General features: G+C 39.8%; 1 pseudogene; it reads left to right on the forward strand.

Moving 5' to 3' along the window:
- The first annotated feature begins 3,137 nt into the window (after window positions 1-3,137).
- LOC147377771 (proteasome subunit alpha type-2 pseudogene) lies at window positions 3,138-5,089 on the forward strand (annotated as a pseudogene).
- Window positions 5,090-11,002: the final 5,913 nt, after the last annotated feature.

Consider the following 11,002-nt stretch of genomic DNA (forward strand, 5'->3'; position numbering starts at 1 on the left):
CTAGGGCTGATGGAATTCAGGAAGAAAAAAGAGTATCACTGGATGCTGCTGCTGCTAAGTCACTTCAGTCGTGTCTGACTCTGTGCGACCCCATAGATGGCAGCCCACCAGGCTCCCCCATCCCTGGGATTCTCCAGACAAGAACACTGGAGTGGGTTGCCATTTCCTTCTCCAATGCATGAAAGTGAAAAGTGAAAGTGAAGTCACTCAGTCATGTCCGACTCTTAGCGACCCCATGGACTGCAGCCTACTAGGCTCCTCCATCCATGGGATTTTCCAGGCAAGAGTACTGGAGTGGGGTGCCATTGCCTTAGTATTGTCAAATATGGCAAAAATAGGGAAATGAGCAAAAGAAGCTAGTTTACTCACTCAAGTGATGGTTTATAAGGAGAAATGCTTCTGATTGAAGAGATTAGGTGGAACCTCTAGCAGAAGTTCAAAAGAAAACATGACAGGTTTGAATTCAAAGACAGTTCGAAGTAAGACATGGATCAAGTCTGATTATGAACATATATTTCAAATATAAAGCCAAATCTCTCATTTGGAATTTGAATTTTTACTAACCTTTAACAAATTAATATTTTAAGCAGCAGTAAGATTTTCAGAAGGGCATATGAAAGTTATATTTGTCATTGGGATTAGATGTGAGAACAATAAACTGAAATTACATTATTGATGTGAGGGTTGGGCCATAAAGAAGGTTGAGTGCCAAAGAATTGATGTTTTTGAATTATGCTGCTGGAGAAGAATCTTTTGAACCCCTTGTACTGCAAGGAGATCAAACCAAAGGAAATCAACCGTGAATATTCACTGGAAGGACTGATAATGAAGCTGAAGCTCCAATACTTTGGCTACCTGATACAAAGAGCTAAATTGTTGGAAAAGACCCCAATGCTGGGAAAGATTGAAGGCAAAAGGAGAAGAGGGTGGCAGAGGATGAGTTGGTTAGATAGCATCACCAACTCAACGAACATCATGAATTTGAGCAAACTCCAGGAGCTAGTGGAGGACAGAGAAGCCTGGAGCGCTGCAGTCTATGGGGTTGCCAACAGTCAGACACAATTTAGCGACTGGACAGCAATAACAACTAGAATTCACCTTTTAGTTATTCAAAAGTTTTTTTTTCTTTTTATTTATTTTAATTTATGCAAGCAATTTAGAAATTTATCCTTCTGAACTCTATATTAATGAGTCAGTTTTGGAAAGCTATTTTCCTGCATAATTATCCATTTCACCTAGTTTTCCAAATGTATTTGTATAGAGGTCTGCAAGTTAATCTTATTTAAAAAATTCTTATATTTCAATGATTATTTCCCCCAATGCATTAGTTTTGTATATTTGTATTTCCTTCCCAGTTAAGTTAGTTAGTGCTTTACTTAATTTGTTAATGTTTAAAGAAACTGATATCTTGTTTTACTAATTACATATGCTGTTTTTCTGTTACCTCTTTCATTAATTTCTGTTTTTATATTTATTCTTTCTTTCTTTATGCTATATTTTGGTTTACTTTGTTGCTGTGATGGTGGTGGTTTTTTTTTTTTTTTTTACTTTTATGAGTTGGGAATTTAGCTTAACATGTTTTTTGTATTGACAAAGTATTTACGGCTTCAAATTTTCCTCAATTAACAGCTTTAAATATATACCACAGATTCTGAACTGTAGTGTTTCAACCAATTATAAAGATTGATATAGACAATGAGTCTTCTTTTGGCTTTGCTTACCTATATTTTTGGCTCTATATCAAAATCTCTTAAGCACTCAATTTTACTATTGTAATTCTTTAATTATATGGATTATAGTATTGATTTCATTATACAGATACTAAAGAGCTTAATAGATTTTTAGAGATTTTATGAATGATAAGTAGGTCTATTTGGTTATATCTTAGAGAGTAATAAATACCTGAGATACCTGAGTCAAAAATAATGCAATAACTTTTAGAAGTTCTGTTATTTTGATTGTGTAGCTCCTTGATAGAAGTGTTTTTCAGTTGAAAGCTTTTAAAACTAGTTTTTTATTTTGAAATGATTTTACATTAATGGAACCATTGCAAATATAATACAGAGTTCCCATATAGTCTTCAACCAGTTTGCCTGTTGTTAATATCTTATATTATTGTGGTACATCTGTCAAAACTAAGAACCAACATTGGTACACTATGCTGTGAACTCTGAGGGGCTTCCTTATGACTCAGACAGCAAAGAATCTGCCTGCAATTCAGGAGACCTGGGTTCAGTCCCTGGGTTGGGAAGATCCTTGGAGAAGTGAATGGCTACTCACTCCAGTATTCTTGCCTACAGAATTCCATGGACAGAGGAGCCTGTTGGGCTACAGTCTTTTGGGTCACAAAAATTTGGACTCGACTGAAAACTGAGAAACAACATTGGTACACTATGCTGTGAATTAGACTCCAGACTTTATCTGGATTTTTCAGTTTTCCCATTAATGTTTTCTTTCTGTTCCAAGATTCAATCCAGGGTATCACACTGCATTTAGAAGTCATATCTCCTTAGTCTCCTCAGATCTGCAACAGTTAAATTGTAGCTTTCAAATTTCCAGGAGGAAGGGCCTTTTAGCTTTTTAAAAAATACATTATTAATATTTTTTTATTTTATTGCACTGTCATTTGAGTTATTTTTTTGTCTTAAGCAATTTACTATTATTTTCCTTGTGACCTAATATTTGATCACTTTTGTAAATACACTATGTGTTTTCTATTGTCAGGGTTAATGTTCAGTATGGGTCCATAAGAGCTATCTTATTAAATATGTTATTTAGGTCTTCTATATATTTATTGTCATTATGATTTATCTTCTACTGAGAGTGGAAGTCTCCTATTATTAGTATGTTTCTATTTCTCTTTGCATCCCCTATGGTTCTGCTTAATAAGGATTAATAAATGTAGTTTGTACCTTACTTAACATATTGATACTCAGCTGTCTGATATTTTTTGTGGATTTTAAAACTTGGTATTCATACGGACCTTTTATCTTTAATGAATTTTGGCTTGATTCTGTTTGAGACATCAAAATCTGAAGACTTGCTTTCTTACTATTTCCATATTCCTAGGATGTTTTTGCCCATTTCATTTTAAACTTCTGAGTCACTTTATTTTAGGTGTGTCTCTTGAATGCATCATGAAGTTAGGTCTTGCTCTGTGAGTATAATAGAGATTTATTTCTTTTAATAGCTGAGTTAAGATCATTCACATTTATTGATAGAGTTTTTGTGTTTTGTTTTAACATTTCCAAATTATTTTGTATTGTTTTCTGTCTTTATTTATGTGATGTGTTTTTTAAAATTTATCATTTGATATTTCTGATACTTTTATAGTTATCTTTTGGAAAGACCTAGATTTCTATGTTTTTTAATTTAATCTTCACTCTCTGGTTTGGGAGGTTTTATTTTTTTAAGATTTTATTTTTATATGTACCATTTTTAAAAAAGCCTTTATTGAGTTTGTTACAATATTGTTTCTGTTTTATGTTATTTTGGGGGGAGGGGCATTTGAGGCCTGTGGGATCTTAGTTCTCCAACCAGGGATTGAACCCCTGCATTGGAAGGAGAGGTCTTAACTACTCAACCATTATGGAAGTCCCCTGGTTTGGGAGTTTTTAATGGTATCTTTTGACATCCAGGCTTCCCTTGTGGCTCAGCTGGTAAAGAATCTCCCTGTAATGCTGGAGACCTGGGTTTGACCTCTGGGTTGACAAGATCCCCTGGAGAAGGGAGAGGCTACCCACTCCAGTATTCCAGCCTGGAGAATTCCCTGTACTCTATAGTTCATGGGGTTGCAAAAAGTTGGGCATGACTGAATGACTTTCACTTTCACTTTGACATCTAGGAGCTTCCCTGGTGGTTTAGATGATAAAGAATCTGCCTGCAGTGCAGGAGACTCAGGTTTGATCTCTGAGTCAGGAAGATCCCCTGGAAAGATAATGGCAACCTACTCCAGTATCCTTGCATGGAGAATTCCATGGATGGAGGAGGCTTGTGGGCTACAGTCCATGGTTGCAAAGAGTTGGACATGACTGAGTAACACTTTTGTTTTCACTTTGACACCCATTGATTTGATGCCCATTTTCACCAGTGAACTCACTCTGCCTTCCTCACCAATTAGTGGTCATGTGAGTTATTTCAATTTTTTGGCAGTTATGAATAAAGCTACTATAAACAACAAAAAAGTGCTGTCCAGGTAAAGACGGCAGAGCACAGTTATCACTTTTCACTGACCACATCCAGCCTTTCTGCTAAACTTGTCCAGACTGAAGACCTGGAGACCTGGGTTTGACCTCTGGGTTGACAGGATCCCCTGGAGAAGGGAGAGGCTACCCACTCCAGTATTCCAGCCTGGAGAATTCCCTGTACTCTAAAGTTCATGGAGTTGCAAAAAGTTGGGCATGACTGAATGACTTTCACTTTCACTTTGACATCCACTTTGAATACCGTTTGGCTGCTGTAGCTGGAGGAATCCCTTCAGTGAAAACTATAGCTGCAAATGGTATAGTATCAGCAACCGAGAAGAAACAGAAATCCATTCTGTAGGATGAGTGTCAAGAACACAGTGTGGAAGCAATGACCGAGCACTGAGGTTTGACGTGCGGTGGCATGAGCTCACATCGCTGAGTGCTGGTGCACAGAGTTGGGAAACCAGCTCAGCCACACTATCTTGTTTCCCGAGAACCCACTGTCACAACTCTGCTGGTACAGAGCATAACTTCTGTGATTCAAGGATACACTCAGCCAGGTGGTGTTCCTTCACTTGGAGGTTTTTCTTTTTTTTTTGGTTGGAATGATGAGGGACGATCATATTTATTTCAGTCACATCCATCTAGGCCTTACTTTGCCTGGAAAGTCACATCAATGGGAAAGAACTATGTAACTGGGAAAACTTCTCCTTAAGAAAATATGTAACCAAGATCTGTAACTTGAAGATGCCACCAGTACAGCCAAATTAACCCTAAAGGAAAGCTTGGAAGGGCAGAGGAGAGAAGATTATGTAGCAGCAGGAATCTGCAGTGAAGCCAGGCTTCCCAGTCTTACACCAGCTAAAGTTAAGAATTAGTTGGCTGCCATAGCATCAGAATAAAGTGACTGAAAAATCCAGAATTTCAGATGAGCTATCTACTGAAACATATTTAAAGTATACTTTGTTTTGCCAACTTGTTGCATATTTATTTCTACATAATTTAGTGGACTGATTTTTTTAAGATGACACTTACAAATCATAATTGTTAAATTTAAAAAGTGTCCCACACCCTTTCATACCTCTGTTCTTTCCTCTGTGATCTTCCTACTGGTTGGAGAATACGTCGGCCATAGTACCTGACTCAAAATTCAGCTCTGAAGGCAACTCATTTATGAATTTTTCCTGGAGTTCCCCAGACTGGGTTGGATGCCCCTCTTACACTCAGTCCTATAGCACATTTGAAGCCTTCCAGGTGGCTCAGTGGGTAAAGAATCTGCCTGCCAATGCAGGAGACACAGGAAACTTGAGTTCAATCCCTGGGTTGGGAAGATTCCCTGGAGGAGGGTATGACAACCCACTCCAGTATTGTTGCCTGGAGAATCCCATGGATAGAGGAGCCTGGCAGGCTACAGTCCATGGGGACAGAAGAGCCAAACATGACTAAGCAACAGAGCACATGCATAATAAATCTAAGTCACAAATTACTTTCCAGCTTTGTCTCTCACTATGGTCCATCATACATTTATAGGTAGGTTTGCACAGTGAATAAGAGAGAGGGCTCTGATATAAAACGTTAGCATTAAAATTCTGGTTCTACTATTTCTAATTATGCGACCTTGGGCAATTTCCTAACTCTGAGTCTCATCCTTTGTAAGCAACATGGAGATTTTAATATCACTCAACTCTAGATAAAATCAGGCATCATGATAATGAAGTAATTTGCTTAGTAAGTTGTCTCACACCAATTAGACATGCTGTATGCCTTAGGTGTAATGTTATTACCATGCTGGAGGCTTCCCTGGTGGCTCAGTGGGAAAGAATCCACCTGCCAATCCAAGATAGGCAAGAGACTCCAGTTCGATCATGGGTTGGGAAGATCCCCTGGAGGAGGAAATGGCAGCTCACTCTGGTATTCTTGCCTGAAACATCCCATGGACAGAGGATCCCGGCAGGCTACAACCCATGGATTGCAAGAGTCGGACATGACTGAATGACTGTGCATGCACATATCTCATGCTGGACTTTGCTTGATTTTCCTAAAGTTTGATTGAAGCCTGAAAGCTGCAGTAGAAGAGCTTTCTACCATGTTAAAAGTTCAACCTAGAATAAAGTCAATAGGAAGAAAGAAGTCAAGATATGTATAGTGGCATAGAAAAGAAGGTAATAGACTCAAGCTGTGAAAAATTACCTAGAATGGGATAGCGCTCAGAGAGATAAGGCTTATTCTAATGGCAGGGAAAAGATCAATCCGGTCAGAGAAGACATTTGCATCAACCTAGGAGTGGTATAGATGAGCACGTTGCCTAAAGATCTATTTCAAGTTTATCCTTAAAGAGGCTTTAGATTAGACTATATTGAGATTTATTTTAAGGAACTAAAAATGCTCAGAATTTATTTTATTTCATAAACCCAATTATAGATATTATATATTATATGCATTTTATGTTTCTGGCAAGAATACATAGAAGAACTGTACAAAAAAGATCTTCATGACCAACATAATCACGATGGTGTGATCACTCACCTAAAGACAGACATCCTTGAATGTGAAGTCAAGTGGGCCTTAGAAAGCATCACTACAAACAAAGCTAGTGGAGGTGATGGAATTCCAGTTGAGTTATTTCAAATCCTGAAAGATGATGCTGTGAAAGTGCTGCACTCAATATGCCAGCAAATTTGGAAAACTCAGCAGTGGCCACAGGACTGGAAAAGGTCAGTTTTCATTCCAATTCCAAAGAAAGGCAATGCCAAAGAATGCTCAAACTATTGCACAATTGCATTCATCTCACATGCTAGTAAAGTAATGCTCAAAATTCTCCAAGCCAGGCTTCAGCAATACGTGAACCATAAAATTCCAGATGTTCAAGCTGGTTTTAGAAAAGGCAGAGGAACCAGAGATCAATTGTCAACATCCGCTGGATCATGGAAAAAGCTAGAGAGTTCCAGAAAAACATCTATTTCTGCTTTATTGAATATGCCAAAGCCTTTGTGTGGATCACAATAAACTGTGGAAAATTCTGAAAGAGATGGGAATACCAGACCACCTGATCTGCCTCTTGAGAAGTTTGTATGCAGGTCAGGAAGCAACAGTTAGAACTGGACATGGAACAACAGACTGCTTCCAAACAGGAAAAGGAGTTCATCAAGGCTGTATATTGTCACCCTGCTTATATAACTTATATGCAGAGTACATCATGAGAAATGCTGGGCTGGAAGAAGCACAAGCTGGAATCAAGATTGCCAGGAGAAATATCAATAACCTCAGATATGCAGATGACACCACCCTTATGGCAGAAAGGGAAGAGGAACCAAAAAGCCTCTTGATGAAAGTGAAAGAGGAGAGTGAAAAAGTTGGCTTAAAGCTCAACATTCAGAAAACGAAGATCATGGCATCTGGTCCCATCACTTCATGGGAAATAGATGGAGAAACAGTGGAAACAGTGTCAGACTTTATTTTTTTGGGCTCCAAAATCACTGCAGATGGTGACTGCAGCCATGAAATTAAAAGACGCTTACTCCTTGGAAGGAAAGTTACGACCAACCTAGATAGCATATTCAAAAGCAGAGACACTACTTTGCCAACAAAGGTCCGTCTAGTCAAGGCTATGGTTTTTCCTGTGGTCATGTATGGATGTGAGAGTTGGACTGTGAAGAAAGCTGAGCGCCGAAGAATTGATGCTTTTAAACTGTGGTGTTGGAGAAGACTTGAGAGTCCCTTGTACTGCAAGGAGATCCACCCAGTGCATTCTAAAGGAGATCAGTCCGGGGTGTTCTTTGGAGGGACTGATGCTAAAGCTGAAACTCCAATATTTTGGCCACCTCATGCGAAGAGTTGACTCATTGGAAAAGACTCTGATGCTGGGAGGGATTGGGGGCAGGAGGAGAAGGGGACAACAGAGGATGAGATGCCTGGATGGCATCACCGACTTGATGGACGTGAGTTTGAGTGAAGTCTGGGAGTTGGTGATGGACAGGGAGGCCTGGCGTGCTGCGGTTCATGGGGTTGCAAAGAGTTGGACACGACTGACTGACTGAACTGAACTGAAGGGAAAAAAGGTGATTCACATATTTTGATGAATTTTCTTTCTCCCTGTGCCAAGGATTTGTGAAATAAAATGATAGGATGGGATGATTACTAAGGCAGTCTATAGTCTTTTAAGATGACCTCTACCTCTGACATTCTATGACGTTTTTGAAAATTCTGCTTTCCTAAGAAGATTTTTATGATAGAGAAGGGATTGTAATATAGCAACAATCTTCTTAATGTGCATCCCTCAGTGGAGGGTCATTTAGAGTTTAATAGGATTAATTTGGCTGCCATGTTCAATTTTAGAAGGGATCTCTGTTCTTGTGCCAGCCAATATGGATCTTGACAGGCTAAAAGCTCAGATCCTGCCAGCTTCACTCAGGAGTGTGGCCCCTTAAGCTGTGACTCTGGCTGAAAGCCGCCTGCCATGCTGGTGGCTGAGATGCTGAATAGATGGTTGGGTGAAACGCTCTATCCCAGGACTCTCGTAGGGAGCAATCTTCCTTGTTCTCCCCGCTATTCCAGCCCAGTCTCTGGGCCCCTCTTCCCAATATGTGAATAAGATAATCAGATTTAGAGGGGAACAGAGTTCCTCCACTACAGACCTCGTGCACACTTGAAAAGGAATTTCAGATAAAAGAAAGTTTATCTCAAAAAGCAATGTAAAGTTTTCTATTGTGGAGGCAGTCTTGACAGCCCCATAAATTCCCCTTTCCCTCTCTAACTCTTTCTGTATCTTCAGGCTCACACAGAAATAGTTTTCTGGGGCTTCCCCAGTAGTCCAGTGGTTAGGAATCTGCCTGCCAATGCAAGGGACATGGGTTTGATCCCTGGTCTTGCAAAATCCCACATGCTGCAGAGTAACTAAGATTGTGTGCCACAACTGCTGAAGCCCACACGCTCTAGAGCCCGAGAGCCGAAACTAGAGAAGGCCCACACTCAGCAACGAAGACATAGAGCAGCAGTTTCTACTGGTGGTACTGGTGTTTTCAATAGCAGCCAGGTCTTATTTATTTGCGCCAGGTCTTAGGCATGTGGGATCTTTGCATGGCATGTGAACTCTCAGTTGTAGTATGTAGGATCATGTTTCCAAACCAGGGATGGAAGCCAGGCCCCCTGTATTGGGAGCACAGAGTCTTAGCTACTGGACCATCAGGGAAGTCCTCAGAAGATAACTTTAATGCTGAAACACAGATGCTGAGGTGTTGGTAGAGCATCCAGAACAAATATCTAGCTGGCAAGTGCAAAAACATGGAAAATATTTTTTTGTTGTTGTTTGCTTGCCTCTAGAAACTATGAAAAGATTCTGAATATGATTTTGATGACTTTATTTTAGATATTTTTACTCAAGATTTTAAATAGCATTGACATATAGTCTCATTCTTTTATCCAACAGTATTTGAATGCACTTTAAGCTTCAGTTCAGTCACACAGTCGAGTCCAACTTTTGCGATCCCATGGACTGCAGAATTCCAGGCTTCGCTGTCCATCACCAACTCCCAGAGCTTGCTCAAACTCATGTCCACCGAGTCTGTGATGCCATCCAACCATCTCATCCACTGTCATCTCCTTTTCCTCCTGCCTTCAATCTTTCCCAGCATCAGGGTCTTTTTCAATGAGTCAGGTTTTCGCATCAAGTGGCCAAAGTATTGGAGTTTCGGCTTCAGCATCAATCCTTCCAATGAACACCTAGGACTGATCTCCTTTAGGATCGACTGGTCTGATATTGCAGTCCAAGGGACTCTAAAGAGTCTTCTCCAACACCACAGTTCCAAAGCATCAGTTCTTCAGTGCTCAGCTTTCATTATAGTTCAATTCTCCCCTTTCATACATGACTGCTGGAAAAGCCATAGCTTTGACTAGATGGACCTTTGCTGGTAAAGTAATGTCTCTGCTTTTTAATAAGCTGTCTAGGTTGGTCATGGCTTTTCTTCCAAGGAGCACGCCTTTTTTAATTTCATGGCTGCAGTCACCATCTGCAGTGATTTTGGAGCCCCCAAAAATAAAGTCTGTCACTGTTTCCATTGTTTCCCCATCTATTTGCCATGAAGTGATGGGAACAGAGCCCATGATCTTAATTTTTTGAATGTTGAGTTTCAAGCCAGCTTTTTCACTCTCCTCTTTCAGTTTCATCAAGAGGCTCTTTAGCTCCTCTTTGCTTTCTGCCATAAAGGTGATGTCATTTGCATATCTAATGTTACTGATATTTCTCTCTGCAATCTTGATTCCAGCTTTTGCTTCATCCACCCCAGGGTTTCTCATGATGTACTCTGCATATAAGTTAAATAAACAGGGTGACAATATACAGCCTTGACATACTCCTTTCCCAATTTGGAACCAGTCCATTGTTCCATGTCTGGTTCTAACTATTGCTTCTTGACCTGAATATGGATTTCTCAGGATGCAGGTGTTCCCATCTCTTTAAGAATTTTCCAGTTTATTGTGATACACACACTTTAAGCTTAACTTTTAAATTATGCTTTTCTTTTTTGGAAGTGTTTAACATTATAATTTTTTTCAGGAAACTTTATTGGGGTTTCCCAGGTGGCTCATTGGTAAAGAATCTATCTGCCAACAAAGGAGACATGGGTTCAGTCTGTGGGTGGGAAAGATCCCCTGGAGGAGGAAATGGCAACCGATTCCAGTATTCTTGCCTGGGGAATCCCTTGGACAGAGGAGCCTGGCGGGCTACAGTCCATGGGGTCGCAAAAGAGTCAGATAGGATTTAGCGACTAAACAACAACTACATAAACTTTGTTTTTCTCTAAGAATTTTACCCATATATG

This window comes from Bos grunniens, chromosome 2 (assembly GCF_055505025.1).
Source record: "Bos grunniens cultivar Pamir isolate PY7600 chromosome 2, Bosgru_T2T1.0, whole genome shotgun sequence".
Taxonomy (NCBI): Eukaryota; Metazoa; Chordata; class Mammalia; order Artiodactyla; family Bovidae; genus Bos; species Bos grunniens.